Here is a 21,538-nt window from a genome sequence, read left to right as displayed (position 1 = left end):
TGATCTCAGGACCCCAGGATCATGACCTGAGCTGAAGGCAGATGCTTAACCAAATAAGCCATCCAGGTATCCCCCCAAAAATGATCCTTAAGTGGAAAAGATGACAATAGAGGGAAGAGTAGGAAGGCATTGGCCAAGTCATGGAAGCAGGAAGGAGAAGGACAAACATGGGTGGTTGGAGGGGTATGGCTGGGTTGATTAATTACTATAAACAATTACTGGGGTCCCAGTCTTTTAGATGATGTCTCTTTTTCAAGCTTAAAACTCAACTAAAATGTGACATCTTCACTCAGAGTGGCCTTGTCTGACCACCCATTCTAAAAGAGAATCATATTTGTATCTTCTCTCATGCCAGCTTTTTTCTCCCTTTTGCAGCATTTATCAAATATTGATTTGTATGGAGCCACAAAAGATCCCAAATAGCCAGAGCAATCTTGAGAAAGAACAACAAACCTGGAGGTATCACAATTCCAGGTTTCAAGATACACTACAAAGCTATAGTAATCAAAACAGTATGGTACTGACACAGACACACAGACACAGACACACACACACACACACACACAAAAGGACCCACATATCAATGGAACAGAATAGAAAGCCCAGAAATAAACCCATGATTATATGGTCAATTAATCTATGACAAAAGAGGAGAGAATACTCAATGAGAAAAGGACAGCCTCTTCAATAAATGGTGTTGGGAAATCTAGACAGCTTCATGCAAAAGAATGAAACTGGACCACTTTCTTATGCCATACACAAAAACAAACTCAAAATGGATTAAGGATCTGCATGTGAGACCTGAAACGATATAATTCCTAGGAGAAAACATAGACAGCAATCTCTTTGATATCAGCTACAAAAGCATTTTTCTAGATATGTCTCCTAAGGCAAGGGAATCAAAAGCAAAAATAAACTATTGGGACTATACCAAATAAAAGGCTTCTGCATAGCAAAGAAACCACTAACAAAACAAAAAGACAACCCACCAAATGGGAGAAGATATTTGCAAATGATATAAATGATAAGGGGTTAATATTAAAAATACATACAGAACTTATACAACTTAACACCCAAGAAAAAGAATAATCCAATTTAAAAATGGGCAGAAAACATGAACAGACATTTCTCCAAAGAAGACATACACATGACCAAAAGACACATGAAAAGATACTCAACATAAAGATGCTCATTAATCATCAGGGAAATGCAAATAAAAACCACAGTGAGATATCACCTCTCACCAGTCAGGACATCTAAATCAAAAATGGCTGAAATGAAAACCAGAAGAAATAATTATTGATTTATTTTTGTATTTACTTATTTGGCATAGTGGTTAAGTATGTTACTCTGCAGGAAAACTGACTGGAATTAAATGCTAGTTTTGCTACTTAAAAGTTTTGTGACCTTGGACAAGCTTCTCTGTATCTGTTTTCTAATCCATATAATGGAAATAATACTACTATTCCCCACTGGGTCATTGTGAAGATAAAATAAAGTGACAAAGACAGTTTTCATGGTTTTACAAATAAAACCCCATGTATTGTATATTGATTGGCATATATTAGTCACTCAAAACTTGAACGGGATCAAGCTGGAAATAGCTTATAAGAACTACAGGGATCTGAATGAACAAACATGACAGACTTTGAGCTAAATAGACTAAAAAGAAAGAAGGAAGACTCAAATTACTAAAATCAGAAAAAGAAATGAGGACATTACTACCAATTTTACAGAAATGAAAAATATTATAAGAGAACACTATAAACAATTTTATGTCAATGAATTGGATAACCAAGGTGAAATGGACAAATTCCTAGAAACACAAAACCTACAACCAGTAAGGAGATTAAGTTATCATACATCTCCCAATAAGGAAAAGCTCTGGGCCTGATGGCTTCATTGGTGAATTCTACAAAAAATTTAAAGAATAAACACCAATACTTCTCAAACTTTTCCAAAAAATTGAGGAGAAAGAAATAGTTCCTAACTCCTTATTTGAGGCCAGCATTACCTTAACACCAAAACCAAAGACACTAGAAGAAAACTATAGACCAATATCCCTTTTGAGCATTGGTATGCAAATCCTCAACAAAATACTAGCAAACTGAATTCAGCAGCATATTAATAAGATTTTACATCAAGATCAAGTGGGGCTTATACCTGTTATGCAAATATGATTTAACTTATAAAAACTGAACAAAGTAACACACCACATTAACAGAATGAAGGGAAAGTAAACCATATGATCATCTCAGTTGATGCCAACAAAGAATTTAATGAAATTTAACATTCTTTTATGATAAAAAAAACTCAACAAATTAGGAGTAGAAACTACCTCAACATTATAAAAGTCATGTATGAAAAATATGCAGGGATCATCACACTTAATGATGTAAGACAAAGTTTTTCCTCTAAGATCAGGAACAAAGCAAGAATGCCCACTCTCACTACTTCCATTCAACAAAGTACTGGAAGTTCTAGCCAGAGGCAAGAAAAAGAAATAAAAGTCATTAACATCAAAAAGGAAGAAGTAAAATTATCTCTGTTCATAGATAATACTACCATGAATATAGAAATCTCTAAAGATTCCACCAAAAAAGTTAAAGCTAATCAATGATTTCACAAAGTATCAGGTTACAAATACAACACACAAAAACCAGTTGCATTTCTACATACTAACAATGAATAACTGAAAAGGAAATTAAGGAAACAATTTCATTTACAGTGGAATTAAAAACAGTAAAATAATTATAAATTAGGCAAGGAGGTGAAAGACTTGTATAATGAAAACAATCTATATAATACTGCTGAAAGAAATTAAAGAAGATATAAATAAATGGAAAGAAATCCCATGCTCATGGAAGATTTAATATTGTTGAGATGTTAATCTACCCCAAAGTAATCTACAGATTCAATGCCATCCCTATCAAAATCCCAGAAGTTTTGGAAGAGATATAAAAATTCATTCTAAAATTCATATGTAATCTCAAATAGCCAAAAACAGTCTTGTAAAAGAACAAAGGTGGAGGACTCACATCTGCTGATTTCAAAACTTACTACAAAGTTACAGTAATCAAAACAGTGTGGTACTGGTATAAAAACAGCAAATGTATAGACCAACAGAATAAAATAGATAGCCCAGAAATAAACCCTCATATACATTATGATTTAAGCTTCTAAGACCATTCAATGGGGAAAGGAGAGTCTTTGCAACAAATGGTGTTGGAAAAGTAGATATCCACATGAAAAAGAATGAAGGTGGACCCTTAGCTAACACTGTATACAAAAATTAAGTCAAAATGGGTCAAAGATCTTAAATGCAAGAATTACAATGATAAAACTTTTAGAAAAAAACCTAAGGTACAATCTTCAGAACATTGGATTCGGCAGTGATAAATTGGATAGGATGCTAAAAGCATAGGCAACAAAAGAAAAAATAAATTGGTCTTAATGATAATTTTAATATTTTGTACATCAAAAAACACTATACAACAGAGTGAAAAGGCAACCCACAGAATGGGAGAAAATATTTGCAAGTTATATATATGGTAAGGGGTTAATATCCAGAATATATAAAGAACTCTGAAACTCAACAACAAAAAACAAGCAATACAATTCAAAAATGGACAAAGCACTTGAATAGACATTTTTCTAAAGAGGATATACAAATGGTCAATAAGCACATGAAAAGATGCTCAACGTCACTAATCATTAGGGAAATGCAAGTCAAAACTACAATGAGATACCATTTCACACTCATTAGGATGGCTACTATAAAACAAACAGAAAATAACAAATATTGGCAAAAATGTGGAGAACTTAGAACCCTTGTGCATTGTTGGTGGGAATGTAAAACGATATAGCCACTGTGGGGGAAATAAACATGGTTGGTCTTCAAAAAATTAAAATTAGAATTATCATTATGACCTATCAATTTCACTTCTGGGTATATACGTAAAAGAATTCAAAGCAGGGTCTCAAAGAAATAATGGACATTGTACACCCTGTGATAACAGCATTATTCACAATAGTTAAAATGTGGAAGCAAACCAAGCATTCCTCTCTGGATGAATAGGTAAGTAAAATACGGTGTGTGTGTGTGTGTGTGTGTGTGTAATTTTTGTTACACACACACAATGGAATATTATTCAACTTGAACAAAAGAAATTCTGACATAAGCTACAACATGAATAAGACTTGAAGACATTATATGCTAAGTGAAATAAACCAGTCACCAAAAGACAAATACTGTATTCCATTTATATGAGGTACTTAAGAAGGATCAAAATCATAGAGACAGAAAGCAGAATGGTGGTATCCAGGGACTGGGAGGAAAGGGAAATGGGGAGTTACTGTTTAATAGGTATAGAGTTTCAGTTTTACAAGAAGAAAAAGGGTCTGAAGATGAATGGTGGTGACAGAAACACATTATTAATGTATTTAATATCACTGAACTGTACACTTTAAAGTGACTAAAATGGTATGTTTTATGTTACATGTATGCTAGCACAATAAAAAGGAATTAGAAAAAAATAAATATAAGCAACCCCAAGAGCATAGATAATAATATGGTTATATAACTAGGAAAAAAAAAGAACTATAGGGACCTGAATTTCACTGTGATAAAATGAAACATGCAAATCACTTTTCTTTATGGCAAGGTACTCAAAATGCCACTGTATTAAATGTTAGGCATAGTATCATACTAAGCGGCTTCCAAGGACTAAAAGAGTGTGAGAACAAGGTAAAATGTGCTAAGATCTTCATTTCACTAAAGGAGGAACAACCAACTCAGCAGCTGCCCAGTAGGGTTCATCATTAGATATTCATGAACAATGTCATGTTAGCTAGTAGAATATTAGTACAATAATTAAAATAACACTCCATTCTGGCCTCTATCCATAAACTGAAACTTTCTAACAGACTAGATGCTCATTTATTCTCTGCCTCAAATCATAAATACTTAATATTTCAATTTAAACTATCTGGGTTATATTACAAATATGTATATTATATTATAGCTATACTGTGATCACAAATGGTGTGAATAGCTATTATATTATAGCTATACTGTGATCACAAACTAGTGAATAGCTAAAATTAGAGATTATATGATTACTCGAAAAATCATCAGTTCTTTTTTTTTTAATTCAATTAGCCAACATATAGTACTCATCAGTTCTTTGATAAATAAATTTGGCGAAAATTACTGGTGGGGTGTTGAGTGATTTGTTTTAATGGATAGGAAAGACATAATTTTTAAACCAACGGCAATGTAATATTGGGTGCAATTTAAGAATTTAGTGAACCTTAAAGCGTTTTTCAAGAAATTTTAAAATGTTCTCATTTAGCTTCAACTATTTATTTAAAATATTTTATAGATCGATTATAGAGATGCACATCAGTTCAAGCTTAGTCCAAAATAATATAAATTAGTCCAATATAGTATAAATTCTTGAAAGTCAAGGAGACTTTATGACTGGTTTAGTATGAACAGAATCATGTTTACTATTGATCAAGAAGGCCTTAACATCCCCCTCAGCTTAACAAAACTTTAAACAAGCTTCTTCCTAAACCTAGGTCCCTGGCAATCCTTTTCTTAGAGGATTTGCTTTAGAAAACTTGTAAATTCTTTCTCTGCCCCTTTGAGATATAAATCATTTAAAAATCCCCTTGCTAGTTTTATAATCCAAGGAATGTCTTTCTCCAAGATCTGAGAGCCAACTCTTTGAAATATAATCAAGAAAGATAGCTACCCTATCCCTGAGTTTCTATGGGAGGGCCAGAGTCTAACTTAGATGGGCACCAATTAGCCAACACAGATGATCTAATAATAAAGAAAAAAAATTTCCTAATTCAAGAATAACTCAATATGCTGGACATATCCCATGGATTGATTCCTTCCCTTACAGCCTTCAAACTTACTCCGGTGTTTAAAAACTCTCATATCCTTTTTTAAAAAGTAAATAAATAAATAAATTCAATTAGCCAACATATAGTACATCCTTAGTTTCCAATGTAGAGTTCAGTAATTCATCAGTTGCATATAACACCCACTGCTCATCACATCAAACGCCCTCCTTAATGCCCATCACCCAGTTACCCCATCCCCTCACCCACCTCCTCTCCAGCTGGTAGGAATGCAAGCTGGTCGAGCCACTCTGGAACACAGCACAGAGTTTCCTCAAAAAGTTAAAAATAGAACTACCCTATGACCCACCAATTGCACACCTAGGCATTTACTCCAAAGATACAAATGTAGTGATCTGAAGGGGCTCCTGCACGCCAGTGTTCATAGCAGCAATATCCACAATAGCCAAACTGTGGAAAGAGTCCAGATGTCCATTGACAGACCAATGGATAAAGAAGATACGGTATATATAGATATATACAACCCTCATATCCTTTGTTTCAGGGTAAGTGAGTTCAGTTTCTTTCCCCTACAGCAATAACCAGAACAAAGTCTTCCTTGCTTAACGTTGTCCAATGCAATTTTTTCTTTGATGCAATGAAAGATATGCTCCCAAAGAGAAGCCCTCCCCCGAAAAAATCAGTATCTGAACTGCTGTTTCTGTTGTCTACAGTGATCATCTGTAGCCCACCGAGGCTAACCAGCTGGCCTCAGGGACTCTTCTGTCAGTGAACGCTTATTTAAATAGAATCACCTCATAGAGCCTTCCAAAAGGTAAGAAGCTTGACTGAGTTGAAAGAAGGAATATGCAATCTCCATGCCAGTTCTGGATTTCAGGAAGTGTTCTGTGGGGGAGAAAGGGAAGCAGCGCTCCTGAATGGACAGCCCAGAAAAAAGAGAAGCTCAGTCCACCACAGAATATAATTTTACACTTTAGTCCAACCTAATTCCCGGTGAACAACAATCCGCACAATGATCAGTCCAAACTCACTCTCTGTAGGACCAAAAGTAAGAAATCCTTACCAACCAAGGAATCAATAATCTGCATACAAGACCTGAATCTACAAAAGTAAGCATAATTATATAGAACTTTATTTGTAAGCAAAACTCTTTTTATAGTTACTCATTCTTTTTTAGGTAGATAACAATTTACTGACATTTAAAGAACAAAATGGATAAAAGAATATTAAGAGAACACTGGACAATGTACAGATAATAAAAGACTATTCTGACTTTCATTTTTTTTTTCTTAATCCTCAATAGACTATGAATTTACTAATGCTACAGAATAGTCCTTTTTCTATGGACTCCCTCTGCAGGTAGAAGAAATTTTTAAATATATACAAATATAAAGGTATTGGTGAGATAAATGAGGACAGAAAGTTGTAAACTTTTCCACGTATCCATGCCTTACATTAGTCATTATGGCTTAAAACTACATGATAAAAAAAAAAAACTTATAAAATGCATAATTGCTGTTGTCCTGTTAATAATTCAAGATGAAATCACCCAAAGGCAAATAATAGAAATTCATTACAATATGGGCACCTGGGTGGCTCAGCTGGTTAAACGGCTGCCTTCAGCTCCAGTCATGATCCCAGGGTCCTGGGATTGAGCCCCACGCTGGGCTCTCAGCTCAGAGGGGAGTCTGCTTTTCCCTCTCCCTCTGCCCCTCCCCTCACTCCTCTCTCTCTTGTTCGTTCTCTCTCTCAAATAAATAAACTCTTAAAAAAAATACATTACAAGAGAAATATTCCAAAAAATTAAGTTTGAACAACTTGATGTGAAGGAGAAGATGATATGATTCAGCCACGAATTTTCACTGCAACTAGAGGCAATGTTTTAAGGTAAATCAGTTTAGTTTCTCACTAACCTTCCTCGCTTTCTACTTGTCTTCTTTCCTCCTGCCATTTCTGGGAAGGATACAGCCTGAGACCACTAGCTGGATATCTGCACTGCATCTGGGGCTTCTCATTGAGCAAAAAGCTCTCAAAAGCAAAAAAATAAAATATCCAATGTTTATCTTTCAGGTCTTTGAAGGAGACCATTTTGTTTGGAAGGCATCCTTTCCGTGCACCTTAAATTTCAAGAACTAGATCATCTCTGATGTCACCTATTTGTCATTGGATGTTTTATGCAGAAATAAACAGCTTATATGACTAATCTGAAAACTACTGATCATTCAGAAAATCAAAATGATTATTGATTATATACTCCAGAACTGTGAGATGGTTAGGACAATTAAAATAAGAGTAAACATTTTTAAACATAAAACTTCAATGCCATGTAAACTTTTAATTTGTTCTGATTTAAAAATAAACAAGCTAGTTTTCCCTTATGCTTAATCTACCTTGGGTTCCAAAAAAAAGTGTAGGGATTGAAGAGTTTCCTTAATTTTTAAAGACCTGAAGAGAGAAGTCCTAAATAAGATATTCGGCCTCGGGTTAATCACAATTTGAGGGACTGTAACAAATGCTCATTATTTGAAGACATGGTAACAGTGGAATTCTAGGTGGTGATTAGAGCCTCTTGTTAGAAAGGGCAACAGGTATAAAATCCAAAATTATACCCTCAACCATGCCAGTTTTTCATATTATGTTTCATTTTCATGGTTGGGAAAATTGTTCTGTTTTGGAAAATTTAAGTGAAAGAGATGGTAGGGAAGGTACATATACTATCAAAAACATCTATCCATTAACCTGGCGTGAAATTTAACGGAAGCAAAGATTTATAAACGCACACATAAAAATTAGCTGAGCAGGTATTTGTTAACTGCTTACCAAAAATATCATCGAGAAAGGCTTTTAAACAATAATTCATCACTACAGAATTGGCAGTCAGTGAATACAATAATCTCTTTCAGTAGAACAATGCACTTACTAAAAAGTATAATTTGCTGTTTCATCATACCTTCTATCCACCTTGGATTTGAAATGCTAATCATTCATGGGTTGCTGCTGTTGTTTGTAACACCTTTAAAATTCATTACAAACTATACCAAGATTGTAAACACCTGTATATTTCTGCATACATATGTAGAGAAAATCAATACTACTGTACTAAAGTGTTTGGGAAAAAAAATTACAACTATCTCAGCAGTTCTACCAACCCATAACTGCTTTGTTCTTCCTTAATAGTATTTTTATGTTTTTACAATGTGAGAAAATATATGGTTCCAGTATATTTATCCTTCTTGTTGGGAGAAAGACAGTTCACCAAGTCAATTAAAGTTTTCTTTGGATATGCATCTTCCAAAGTGTAAAAAAGTCTTTATCCAGATGCTAAAATGAGCAAATGAATATTTAACATAATTTAACAGGTCCTTCCACAGGATCCCTCCTACACACTAATTCTCAGGCTACAGAAAAAAGAAAAAAAAAAGAGAGAGAGAGTTTCCTTGGAGACAATACTGAATAAACCAACCAACATCCCTAAGCCTTTGTTCGGATATTTTTCAATTGTTTTAGAAAATTATCATGGGAATCTATGCAGCCTTCCTTATGAGAGCAAAACATTGGCTAGTTCTCAAGTAATTTTGCCAATTTACAATAGCCTGTATGTGGGGAATTCATTCTTTCATCATTCACTCATTCATGTTAATCTAAGAACTCTAGATTTTTAAAGAGGACACTCTGTAAACAGGTGAAAATGGGCCCATTTTGGTGGATAAGAACAAGAATCAAACCATTCTGAAGGTCTCCACTCTAAAGAGTGTAGTTTGAATATCGCATCTGAATACTCATCTTCTAAAGACATGAAATACAAATCACCTTGTAAATGTTTCTACCTAAGAAAAAGAGAAGAGGACACTGAATCAAATGACTTCTCACTTCAGTAATACCTATCACCAATGTGTCTTTGGGTAAATCACTTACCCTCTATTAGTTTCCTCATTAGTAACTTAAGGACAACTTTGCCTACATCGACTAATTCCTGGCATAGAGCTGGTCCTCATAAGTATTACTTTATTCTTTTTTTTTTATTCTTATAAGTATTACTTTAGTCTCTTTTTTTATTCTAAATTTAGGGAAAAACAATATTAATATATAATTCTGTGGCACTCTTCCATTTAAACCTCCCAGTCTACTAGAAATCAGGCAAAGCAGCTGTTTCTACTCGGGTGTATCAGGGCTGAATCCAAGAGTCAGAAACATAATCTGCACAATGTCATACAGGAGATCTGGTGACTAGCAGCACCTGGACTTGAACCCATTTTCCTGAGATAAACCCAGAACACTGCCATGCCTCAGAGTCCCAGCTAAATGGCACCCAGCGCTGCTAACAAGGTTCTACAAGTCATCCCAGATCTAAATCATTTACCTACTTCCTAATTTTTGTCCACATAAAATAAGTGGCATATTCACTGTTTTGGTGCAGAACTACTTTCCCTACCTAAGCTACACCACCACAAGTGATTCTTTCTGTCTCATAATAGTTCAACAAATATTAACATGTGTTGTCAGGAAAGCCCAGACCACTGGAGTCATTCAAATGCAAATACTTCTGACTAGGGCATTAAGTATTCCATAAGAAATGTAAAGTTGTGTAAGAGGAAGGGAGCTGGAGGACCATTAAGTGCTGGAAAGCCTGGTGCAAGATGGCCAGATGCTTCTCTTCCCAGAAAAGCCTGCCCAGCATGACATGAGGGTTATTTAGCATGCTAACAGCTGTGTGGGGACACTGTCAACATCACGGGGAACTCGGGGAGCAGTCTGGAGATGCCCAGCAGTGTGCAAAAACACTGTGAGCTTAGAGCTCATGAAGAGCCATGTATACTGTTAATCTCCCTCACAGCACTTATTACTATCTTGTCTTTGTTTAATATTACTTGTATATCCCTTTTCTAGCCACCAGCTATAAATTGGAAAAAGGCCAATACCAGTACCACGTCTGTGGTTTTATTACCACTGGCTCCTTAGTATCTGCAATAGTGCTAAGTATGGAATAGGCACAAAGATACATCTTTATTGAGTGAATGAATGGTGTTCAGAGCAAAGTTAAAAGCAACATGCATCAGCCAGGATAAGGGCACTGCTGGAGGATTTGCAGCTCTAAGTAAGGGATGCTGAATGACAGGCTGTGCTCCTGTATTTTGTTGATGGGGAATACATATCCAGTGAAAGCCAGCTGACAAACATAGAAAATAAAAAAAATTCTTTTAATCAAAACTGAATGGGAAGAAATCAGAGAGGGAGACAAACCATGAGAGACTCTGGACTCCAGGAAACAAACTGAGGGTTAGAGAAGGTAGGGAGGTGGGGGGATGGGGTAACCAGGTGATGGGTATTAGGGAGGGTGTGTGTTGTGATGAGCACTGGCTGTTACATGCAACTAATGAATCATTGAACACTGCATCAAAAACTAATGATTATTATATGCTAGCTAACTGAAAATAATTAATAATAATAATAATAAAATAGAAAAAGAAAGAAAGAAAGAGAAAGAAAGAAAGAAAGAAAGAAAAGAAAGAAAGAATAAAGAAAGAAAGAAAGAAAGAAAGAAAGAAAGAAAGAAAGAAAGAAAGAAAATAAGATTTTCACTGTACCGCAGTAACTATATTAGGTTAAAAGTTTCCTCAACCTAGAGTGCCTGGGTCACTCAGTTGGTTAAAATCTGGCTCTTGATCTCAGCTCATGTCTTGATCTCAGGGTCCTGAGTTCAAGCTCTGCATTGGGCTCCATGCCCAGCATATGGAGCCTATTTAAAAAAAAGAAAAAGTTTCCTCATTCCTATGATATAGACAGCATAGTAGTATAATACTATCTTAATGGTTTCGTGCTTTTTTCATTAACGATCTATAATTTAGCACAAACATTCTTCTTACTTTATCAGAAAAAGAAAAGGTTACCAGTTATCTTTACCTATTCAGTTAGATGTTTGGAAGACATAAACACAATTAATTCATATTTTAAAAGATAGTTATACTTTATTTATCAGGTATTACCATCAGCAGACACAATTACCAAATTTTCCTGTCTTACAATTTTATGCTTCCCTTGTGACTCTACTGTTGATATAAAAAACCTACAACCATTGCCAAAATCACATGTAAAAGAACTATGAATGAAGAGTTCTTTCATCAGTGCACTGAAATGCTAAAATGTCTAGATTGTGAATCTAACAACAAAATAATTTTTTTAACCACCTGAGTCCACATTCTGTCTCTCCTTTGGTAGTAACTAAACAAAAGTGATAGGACAATAATAAGGGTAGAAGCTACTAAAGAAGCCAATCAGCTTTGTTATTTTAATTTCTCTATGCTCTCTTAAAATTTTTGGTAGTAAAATGTTTGCCTCACACCAAAACAGAGCCTGGCAGCCAGCCCTTTTTTTCAGTTAAGTTAATGGGCTCTTATCAGGAAAGAAAGAATTAGGGAATTCAATGATGCTTCATGGACCTGATATTCATGAAAGCTCTGTACAAGAGTGGATTAGATTGCTACTTCATTTGAATTACAGAGTGATTAGGTTTCTCCTTTGGAGAGTATTTTCACATATGTGTTTAGAAATAATTATTTTAATGGAAAGGCCAAAGTGCCAATTTGAAGCCTTTCACTGGCACTCAGATATCCATTTACTCATTACTTCATTAATTCCTGTATTGAATGCCTACTAGGTGCCAAATATCATACTTGGGGCTAGGATTTTACAGTTAAAACAAAAGCAAAAAAGAGAGCTTCTATTCACAAGCCTTTTACTATATGGTTAGGAACTACAAATAAACCAGTGAGTATAATGGTGGGTGCCACTCGGTAAGTTGGGAATACACAAGGTATAAAAGAGAATATGTGGGAGGGTGACCTAATAGCCAGGACAACGGGGTGTAAGGATGGGGGATGTTAGGAAAACCTTCTATGATACACTGATACATGGACTGAGTCTGGAAAGCCAAGTTTATGTGATTCAGGCAGATAAAGAAAAGGCCTTTCAGATGCAGAGGACAGCTTGCTAAAGACACAGGAGAGTGTAAAAAAAAACATGGTATGCTGCTACTCCAGCTTCTGAAGATGGTTGATATAGAAACATGAAAGTGTTGCCCAGTGTTGACTCTTGAAGGAAGCCACACAATTTGGAACATGCCAAACAATGAAGCTGCTATCCACTGATTCAGGACGCCACTTTAGGGCTATTGGCTCCAGAACCATGCTGCTTCTGCTACAGTCTTTACCTACACAATGCAAGCCCCTCAACCTCAGGTTATTCAGTTATGAACCCAAGTCTTATTCAAGATTGCATCTTATTTGTGTGCAGAACCATAGCTGCAAGGGAATCTGGGAAATGTAGCTTTCAGCTTTCTAGCTTTGATTTGGAATGAGTGGTGAATGACCCAAACCCAATTTCTGTCATGGATTTCAACTTAAAATCAAAAGTCAAAATAACTATTTATCTCTTTTAAAGATCTTATTTATCTATTTGAGGGAGAGAGCATGGGGGGTAGGGGCAGAGGGAGAGGGAGAAGCAGACTCCCCACTGAACAGGAAGCCTGATGTGGGACTCCATCCCGGGACTCTGAGATCATGACCTGAGTTGAAGGCAGACACTTAACCGACTGAGCCACCCAGGTGCCCCTCTCCATATTAAATAGCAATTTTAAGGCCAGCCTATAATTCATATATGACAAATTTTTCTTAAATAGTGTAAGTAATATAAAATATTAAATATTACAGATTTTTAACATAAAAATTATATATTGCTTTTGATTTTCTTAAATATTCCTTTTCTTAATTCTATATATTTGCAGAGTTGAGTAAGACTTATCTATTAGGGAGACATTTATCATCTCAGTTCATCAAGGACATACCCTTGCCAATATTTAATAGTTTTTATATCATGAATTACAAAATTTAAGAGGATGGGGATTCAATACCCCAAGTCATTGACAGTCAAGCATTTTATTAATTTCACATCATGTTATCCTATAAGCCCATACTGTGACCACACCACATGTTTAGTTTCCTCTATTTATTGCTTTATTCTCTTCTGAATCATTTTCATATTACTCCTATTATAACCAAAGTTCTACATATATTAAAATGCCTGTTGATAACAGTTTTAGCTCTCATGTCTTTGACTTGGAGTCAGAACTTCTAAGGTCCCTCATCTGACAAGTCAACAAGAATTCTGAATCAGGAAGAATTAAATATCACTATTTAAGGAAAGGCAGAATTGGAGGACCCTAAAAATAAAGGAGTAAACATAGGAATAAAACAAATAGAGCATAATGTCATGAGATAAAGGGAAGAAGAGTTTGGTTAGATGTGTTTGGGCCAATGGAATTAAATGCCCAGGTCACAGAAAAGAAAGGATAGGGGTGCCTGCCTGGCTCAGTCAGTAGAGCATGCAACTCAGTCTCAGGGTCATGAGTTCAAGCCCCACATTGGGTGTGGAGTCTCCTTAAAATAAAATTAAAAAAAATAAATTAAAAAAAAAAGGAAAACATAGAAGTGGCCTCCCTGGATTTGGCAATTCAAAGATCAAGTGGGACGAAAACAATTTCAGCAGACTGTGGGGAAGGAGGTTGGCTTTAAAGAGGAAAAAGATTGACAGTTGGACTCAAAGAAAATTTTGAGAACTTTGGTTTGGTTTAGGTTGATTTGGTTTGTAATGGAAGATCATGGGAGCATAATTAAATGCCACAGAACACATTTTCAAGAACCAATCCCATTGTCTAGTCCAGTCTGGGGATGACCTCACTAGTTACTTGGAATTTATATGCTGGGTTGCCAAAAAATTGATTGAAGTTCTTCAGTCTTTAGGCTTGAAGGAGTATTGGGTATTGTCAGTACTGAGCAGAGTCAAAGACTTGTTGACTGTCCAGACATTTTTCTGAGAACCTATCAATGTCACACATACATCAGATGTGTTTGAGAAACCATGTTCGAGAAACTGTAAAAAAAAAAAAAAAAAAGAAAAAAGAAAAGGAAAAAAAAGTGAATGGTTACACATAAAATATGAGATTAAAGTTTTTGCTAGTGATTATAGTATCAAGGAAATCTTCAGGTAAGAAAATTGATAGGAAGTGAAATTGTTAAGAGACAATAGAATTCACAGCTCTTTACAGACAAAAAAAAAAAAAAAAGAAGAAGGTAAAGGGTGGGGATGGGAGGAGAGAGAAAGAGAGAGAAAGATAGATCTCCAGAGGGACCATTTAGAACAGTTAAAGGATGATAAGGATGATAAAAATTCATCTATTTTAGATTTTAGCATATAATGAACAATTCATACATTCACTCTGGTTTGCAAAGGAACTTGGATTCCAATATTATGCACATTAGCTTCATTTTCTTGGGGAGTTAAAAAAGAGAATGTAATAAAAATATTTAAGTTTTTTTTTTAAAGTTCCACGTGTAGTTATTCTTTATGCATAGTTCAGTTTTGTAGTTTTCACCATTTTGTAGAGTTCATTTTATTTAGAAAAATGAATGGGTTGATAAGAAAAAGGTTTGAAATCCTATGTAAAGCTATTCCTAATGTCCTTAAAATTATATGTAAGCCACACCACGATGGAATGTGAGAAGTATTTACACTGAACATTTGAAAATGAATAAAGTATACTACATAAAAAAACAAGTGGAGTTAAGCATTTTATAACTGAGTCAAAGTTACAAAAAGATTAGTTATATTTGAATTAGTGGATAGTTCATAGGAGATAAAATCATTAATATATTACAAATCGATAGGATTTTAATACTTTAAGGGACCTGAAGTAGTAAGTTCTTTACTCTCATTTTAGTGCTGAAGAAGCTAAGCTCCTGGTAGGTTTTGACCTCCTTTTTCACATCTTAATTCTAAAAACAAAGGAAGAGGAAGAAAGAGGGGCAGAGAGGAGAGACTCTTGGTCTCACGTCCTAGCCAAGGGCATCTTCTCCACTTGAGCACTGAATCCCATGCTTAATCCACTACTCAAGTACATGACTCTAGCAATTTTTCCCTCTCCCTTCTCCTGTAACATCAATATATCCATCTCTCTTTGATAATCTAATTGCAGCCATTGACATACATTTTTCTCGTCTAAAGACAGTAATAAACAAAAAAACCTACTGACTTCAATTTTTCCAGTCAAGACCTCTTTTGTTTTCTCACCTTTGTAACAAAATTCTTTAAAGGAGTTATCTATACTCACAAACACCAACAACCTCTCCTCCAGTTCTCTTAACAGATCCCTCTGCCCCACCATCCCTCTCAAGTTGCTCAGTCAAGTTCACCAATAGCCTCCTTGTTGCTAAATGCTCCTTGCTCAGTCCTCATCTCACTAAACCTGTCGGCTTTATTGAACACAGTTGATCACTCCTTCAAATGCTTCCTTCACGTGAGTTCCACAACACCACTCTGCTGAACTGCTTTCTTATAATCACCGCTTTCACTCTGCATTGCTGGCTCCTCTTCATCTTTCCAAACTTGGATGGAGCACCCCTGGCTTCAGTCTGCAGACTAATTGTCTACTTACATTCATTCATTTAAATACCAGAGAGAGGTAGATGAATCCCAAACAGATAACCCTAGACCTCAACTCTGAACACCAGACTTAGGGGTCTCACTGCCTTCTTGATAATTCCGCCTGCACCTCTCATAGGCACACCAAACTTAAAATGTTCTAAAACAAATTCCTGATCTCCATCCTCAAGCCTGTCTCTCCTATAGTCTTCACTATCTCAGCAAATGGTAGTACCTTTCTTCCTATTTTATTGGACAAAAACCCTCACGTGATTCTTGACTCTTTTCTCTTATAATCCTCGTACACTGCCTAGCAAGTCCTAGTGTCTGTGCTTCCAAAATACTTCTGGTCAAGACCCACTACATCCACTGTTACACCTATGGTGAACTGTCATTGCTAATCATTACCTCACCTGTATTATTGCAATAACCTTCTAAAGTTCTTGCTTTCCCTCTTGTCCCCTGTTCCTAATATCTGTTCTTTACATGGCAACCAAAGGGATCCTTTCAAATTGTGAGTCAGCTTATGTTACTCCTCTGATTAAAACTTCTAATGGTTTTCCAACAACTTAGTGTCAAGTCACCACAATGGTTTAAAGGCTTTTCATGATCTGGTCCCCACCATTTCTCCAACCTCGTTTTCTACTGCTCTCCCTCTCCTTTACTTGACTCCAGAGAGGCTGTTCTTCTGCTGTTTCTCAAACATGCCAGACATGTTTCAGCCTCATCGTTTCTGTTTTCCCACCCCCTTCACCTGCAATGCTCTTTTTAGGGATGTCTACATGACTTGCTCCTTTACTTCTTTCGCACTTTTACTCAAATATTTTCATGAGACTACCCCTGATCATTCTACTTACAACTGAAAACCTACCCACAACCCAGCCCTCCCTATTTCCTCAAAACTGTTTCGTATTTATCTGTAGCATCCATTATCATTTAGCATACAAATTTCATTGTTCACTTAGCTTATTGAATATTTGCTGCATTAAGAGAAAATACTTTTATCCATTTGATAAACAGCTACTGTAACCAGGCCAACCATGTAGTAGACACTCAATGTCCCTGTCTGACCTTGTATTTGACAATCTCTCAATAACTATGTAGGAAAAAACCAACAAAAAATAAAATATCTGAGGACAGAACATTAGAGTTCTGGTGAAAATGTTGCTTTTGTGAAACTCATCTGGATTTACCTGATTTTTAAAGTCCCTTGAGATTCATCCACCAGTGATTAAAGTTAATAAAGAAGTAAAATCTCCACTAGTTAAATGCAGAGCTTCACTATCATTTATGCAGTCACTTTTACTTTATTTAATGCTGAAATTTAAAAATGCATTTTAAAAAACAGTATGGAGTTTCTTCAGAAAGTTAAAAATAGAACTACCCTATGATCCAGCAGTTGCACTACTAGGTATTTACCCAAAGAATACAAAAATCCTAATTCAAAGGGATACATGCATCCTTATGTTTACACCAGCATTATCTACAATAGCCAAATTATGGAAACAGCCCAAGTGTCCACTGACTAATGAATGGATAAAGAAGAAGTGGTGTGTGTGTGTGTGTGCACGCGCACATGTGTGTGTATACACATATATTGATGTGTATGTACACACAATGGGATATTACAATGGAACATACATGTGGTATATGGTATATACTGCACATATATTCCCACATAGAACAAAATATTCCTCAGCCATCAAAAAGAGTGAAATCTTGCCATTTGCTACGACAGGGATGGAGCTAAAGTATATTATGCTAAGTGAAATAAGTCAGTCAGAGAAATCATTCCACATATGATTTCACTCAAATGTGGAATTTAAGAAACAAAATAAATCAGCAAAGGGAAAGAGAGAGAGAGAGCCAAACCAAGAAACAGACTCTTAACTACAGAGAACAAACTGATGGTCACCAGGGGGGAGGTGGGTGGGGGTGGGTTAAATAGGTGATGGGGATGAAGGAGGCACTAGTTGTGATGAGCCCCAGGTGGTGTATGGAAGTGATGAATCACTATATTGTACACTTAAAACTACTACTGTTTGTTAATTAGCTGGAATTTAAATACAAACTTAAAAAAATAAAAAAAAACACAAATAAAGAAATGAACAGGATGAGCTGAAATTGTTTCTTAGGGAGGCCAGTACCAAGTTCAGAGTCAGCCCAAGGCAGTATTAAGACTGAAAATTATAGCGTCTTCTACCTCATGTTTACACATATTCTTAAAAAAATAATTTGTCTTCAGTCAGATGTGGTTAAACTTAGGTCCACCAAAACTTAAATAGAAGTAATAAGTTGATAGTTATTATAGAAAATCTTACCTGCAAATAAAGGCTGTTTTTGTTTCCTTTCCAATCTGAAACAAAATAAATTATAAAATTAGGTTGAGAAATTACTCCAATTACCTGTATTTCATATAAATTCTTAAATGCATTCTTTAAAACATATTTAGTACCTTTGCTGTTACAGACTGAATGTTTGTGTACCCCCAGAATTCTCTGTTGAAACCCTGCCCTCTAGTGTGTTGGTATCAGGAAGTGGGGGCTTCAGGACATTATGAGAGGTTGTGAGGGTAGAGCCCTCAGGAATAAAATCAGTGCCCTTACAAGGGTCACAAGAGAGCTCGTGTCCTCTCTCCGCTCCCCACCATGTGAGGAAACAACGAGATGTTGGTAGTCTGCATCTGGGAAGAGGGGTCTCACCAGAACGTGACCATGTTGGCACTTTGATCTTAGACTTCCAGCCTCCAGAAATGTGCGATATAAATTTCTATTGTTTGTAAGCCACCCAGTCTATGGTACTTCCTTATAGCAGCCTGAACAGACTAACACATTTACTTTGCTGTTGACTTACAGTCTATAATTCAGCCCGGGGTGCATCCAAAGAAAGGCTTACTGAAAGAAAAAGTGAGTAGCTATTAATCCAATGGATTTTTAAAAAAATATATTGGGATGAGTCAGTAAATAGAGCCTTGTCAGTTAGGGGTAAATTTAAAAAAAACGAATGTTTTCTTTTTCTTCTTACTTCATACCCTGGAGGAAATCTGGCCTGTCTCTAAGTCCTAGTTATACTCCAATGACTCTGAGGTAACTTCTTCCTTCTCTGACATCTCCCTTGAGCTACAGGGTAATATATACAGCTGCCCAAGAGACATACTCACTTAGCTCCTCAAATTTAGCTTACCCACACTGAGCTTTTTATCTTATATCCCCCACAAGCCTTCAAATCTTCTCCATCTCATGGTAGCACCAGTATTCATCTTGTCACTTCGGACAAAAAATTTTGAGCCTCCCTTTACTTTTATCTCCTATCTATTTCTTCGGCAAAGAATACACATCTCCATGTATGTCAAACCTCCCTAACTCCACTATTACCACCCTTTCCAGGATTTATGCCCAGATTATTGTATCAGCCTCCTAACCTTTCTCCCTGCCTCTACCCCCAAACCTCTGAACTCATTTCTTATACAGCAGTCTGAGAGATCCTTTTATCGATCATGAAACTCTCTCCTTTAAACTCTCCAGTGGCTTCCCAGGATCTTCCTAATAAACTCAAACCTTCTCCCTTTAGAAGTCTTCCATGATCTGACTTTGGCACAACTCTCTGGTCTCACTTCCTGCCTGTCTTCTCTTTGCTTCATCCATTAGAACCTTACTGGCCTTTTCCAAATTCAAGCTTCGGGCTTCATGGCTCCCTTTGCACTTGCTCTTGCCTCAGCTGACAGTGCTCATGCTCAGAATCCGTACAGGACTCCCTTTCTCACTTCTCCTAGGTCTCTGCACAAATGCTGCCTTTAACCAACATGGCCTTCTTTAGGTTGGCTTCTTCCTGAATTTAGGTCCCTGTCCTCCCTTTTCTTAGAGCATTTTCTTTAGAAAATTTTCTCTGCTCAGTTTGAGACATAAATCTTCTTCCCGGGAGGGAGGGAGGAGGGAAGGAAGGAAAGATAGATCTCAGAGGGTATGGAAAAGTTAATGCTTCCTTTCATTCAACAACCATTATGGAGTCACGAGCATATGAGAGTAAACCAAAGTTGAGGTGCCTTCTCTGTCCTCAGAGCCATCATGGAGCTTCCATTCTTAATAGGGAAGATATACCTGCAATGATTACAACAATGTAAATTAGGGTAATGAGAGAAAAACTAAAGGGATAGTGGTAGAGGAGCCTAACCCCAAGTCTGACACCTAAAAGATAAGTGGGAAGAACCATAAAGCAAGATTATGTTATAGGAAAAAGAAACCATATGTCAAAATGTAGGATTAGAGGTGGGAGAGCCTTGGGAGCATTTAGTTAAGTACAGATAAAGGGTGAGAGATAAAGATGGGATATTAGTAGGAAATAGATACTGCACAGTATTGCAAACCAATGCTAAAGAATCTAGGCTTTTGAGGGCAATAATATCATTGGGTACTGTAATGATTTCTACCTTTCAGAAAGATCATTTTGTCTGCAGTATAGACTATACATTAGAGGGAACCAAAACTGAAGCTAGGAAGGTCATTCTCAGGACAGTTTTAAGAATCCGGGCAAGATCTGGTGATGGCATGAGTTAGAGAATGGGGTGAGGGAAAAGTGAATAGATCAGTTAATTATGGTAGGATTTGAAGTTTGAATTCAGAGAACATGAGAGATGGAGGTTACAATCTGTTTCCAGGTTACTACTGGGTCTCCATTCACTGAAATGGATAATACTAGAAGAATGAGATTTGGAGAATGGTATGATTCAACCCACTTGTTTTGATCAGGGCATTTAATCGTGGCCTATATCCTTCTGCTCCCATAGCTTTGCAAACCACATACTGTGTTCCGCCTCTACCTGAGCTGCCTCCCAGTCATCTGTTATTGAGATCAAAGAAAGGGCTGCAGTTTGATGCCTGAAAACTGATGGGTAGGATCCTCCTGTTTGCAGCAAAAGTCTCAGGCATATATACTCATCCCTTGAGTCTAACCCTTGATAGGAGGCCATGGAGCCTCTGCCTTATTATCCTATAGCTACTATAGATTTCAAGATGCAGTTTATCGTTGCATTTCACGCTTGTCTTTTTTCTTCTCCTTTTCTTTTTCTGAGGATGTAGATCTTAGAAATGCCATGGATAGAGAAAAAGGAAATAAGCTCCCATGGAGAAAAGACTAAAAGATATCAGTGAACTCTTTTCTCAGACAGGAGGGCACAGCAGGGAGCTCTTCTTTT

General features: G+C 36.3%; 1 long non-coding RNA gene across 4 annotated transcripts in view; it reads right to left on the bottom strand.

The window, feature by feature from the left end:
* LOC105235765 overlaps nucleotides 1-21,538 on the bottom strand; it is a 123,205-nt gene that overhangs the window by 56,492 nt on the left and 45,175 nt on the right. For all 4 annotated transcript variants that reach the window (XR_004628560.1, XR_004628556.1, XR_004628557.1 and 1 more), the window contains exon 2: nucleotides 18,669-18,703. This is a non-coding gene — a long non-coding RNA (uncharacterized LOC105235765). The remainder of the gene's footprint in view (nucleotides 1-18,668; nucleotides 18,704-21,538) is intronic.

Source organism: Ailuropoda melanoleuca, chromosome 1, assembly GCF_002007445.2.
Source record: "Ailuropoda melanoleuca isolate Jingjing chromosome 1, ASM200744v2, whole genome shotgun sequence".
NCBI lineage: Eukaryota > Metazoa > Chordata > Mammalia > Carnivora > Ursidae > Ailuropoda > Ailuropoda melanoleuca.
This window is presented reverse-complemented; position numbering and strand designations above follow the sequence as displayed.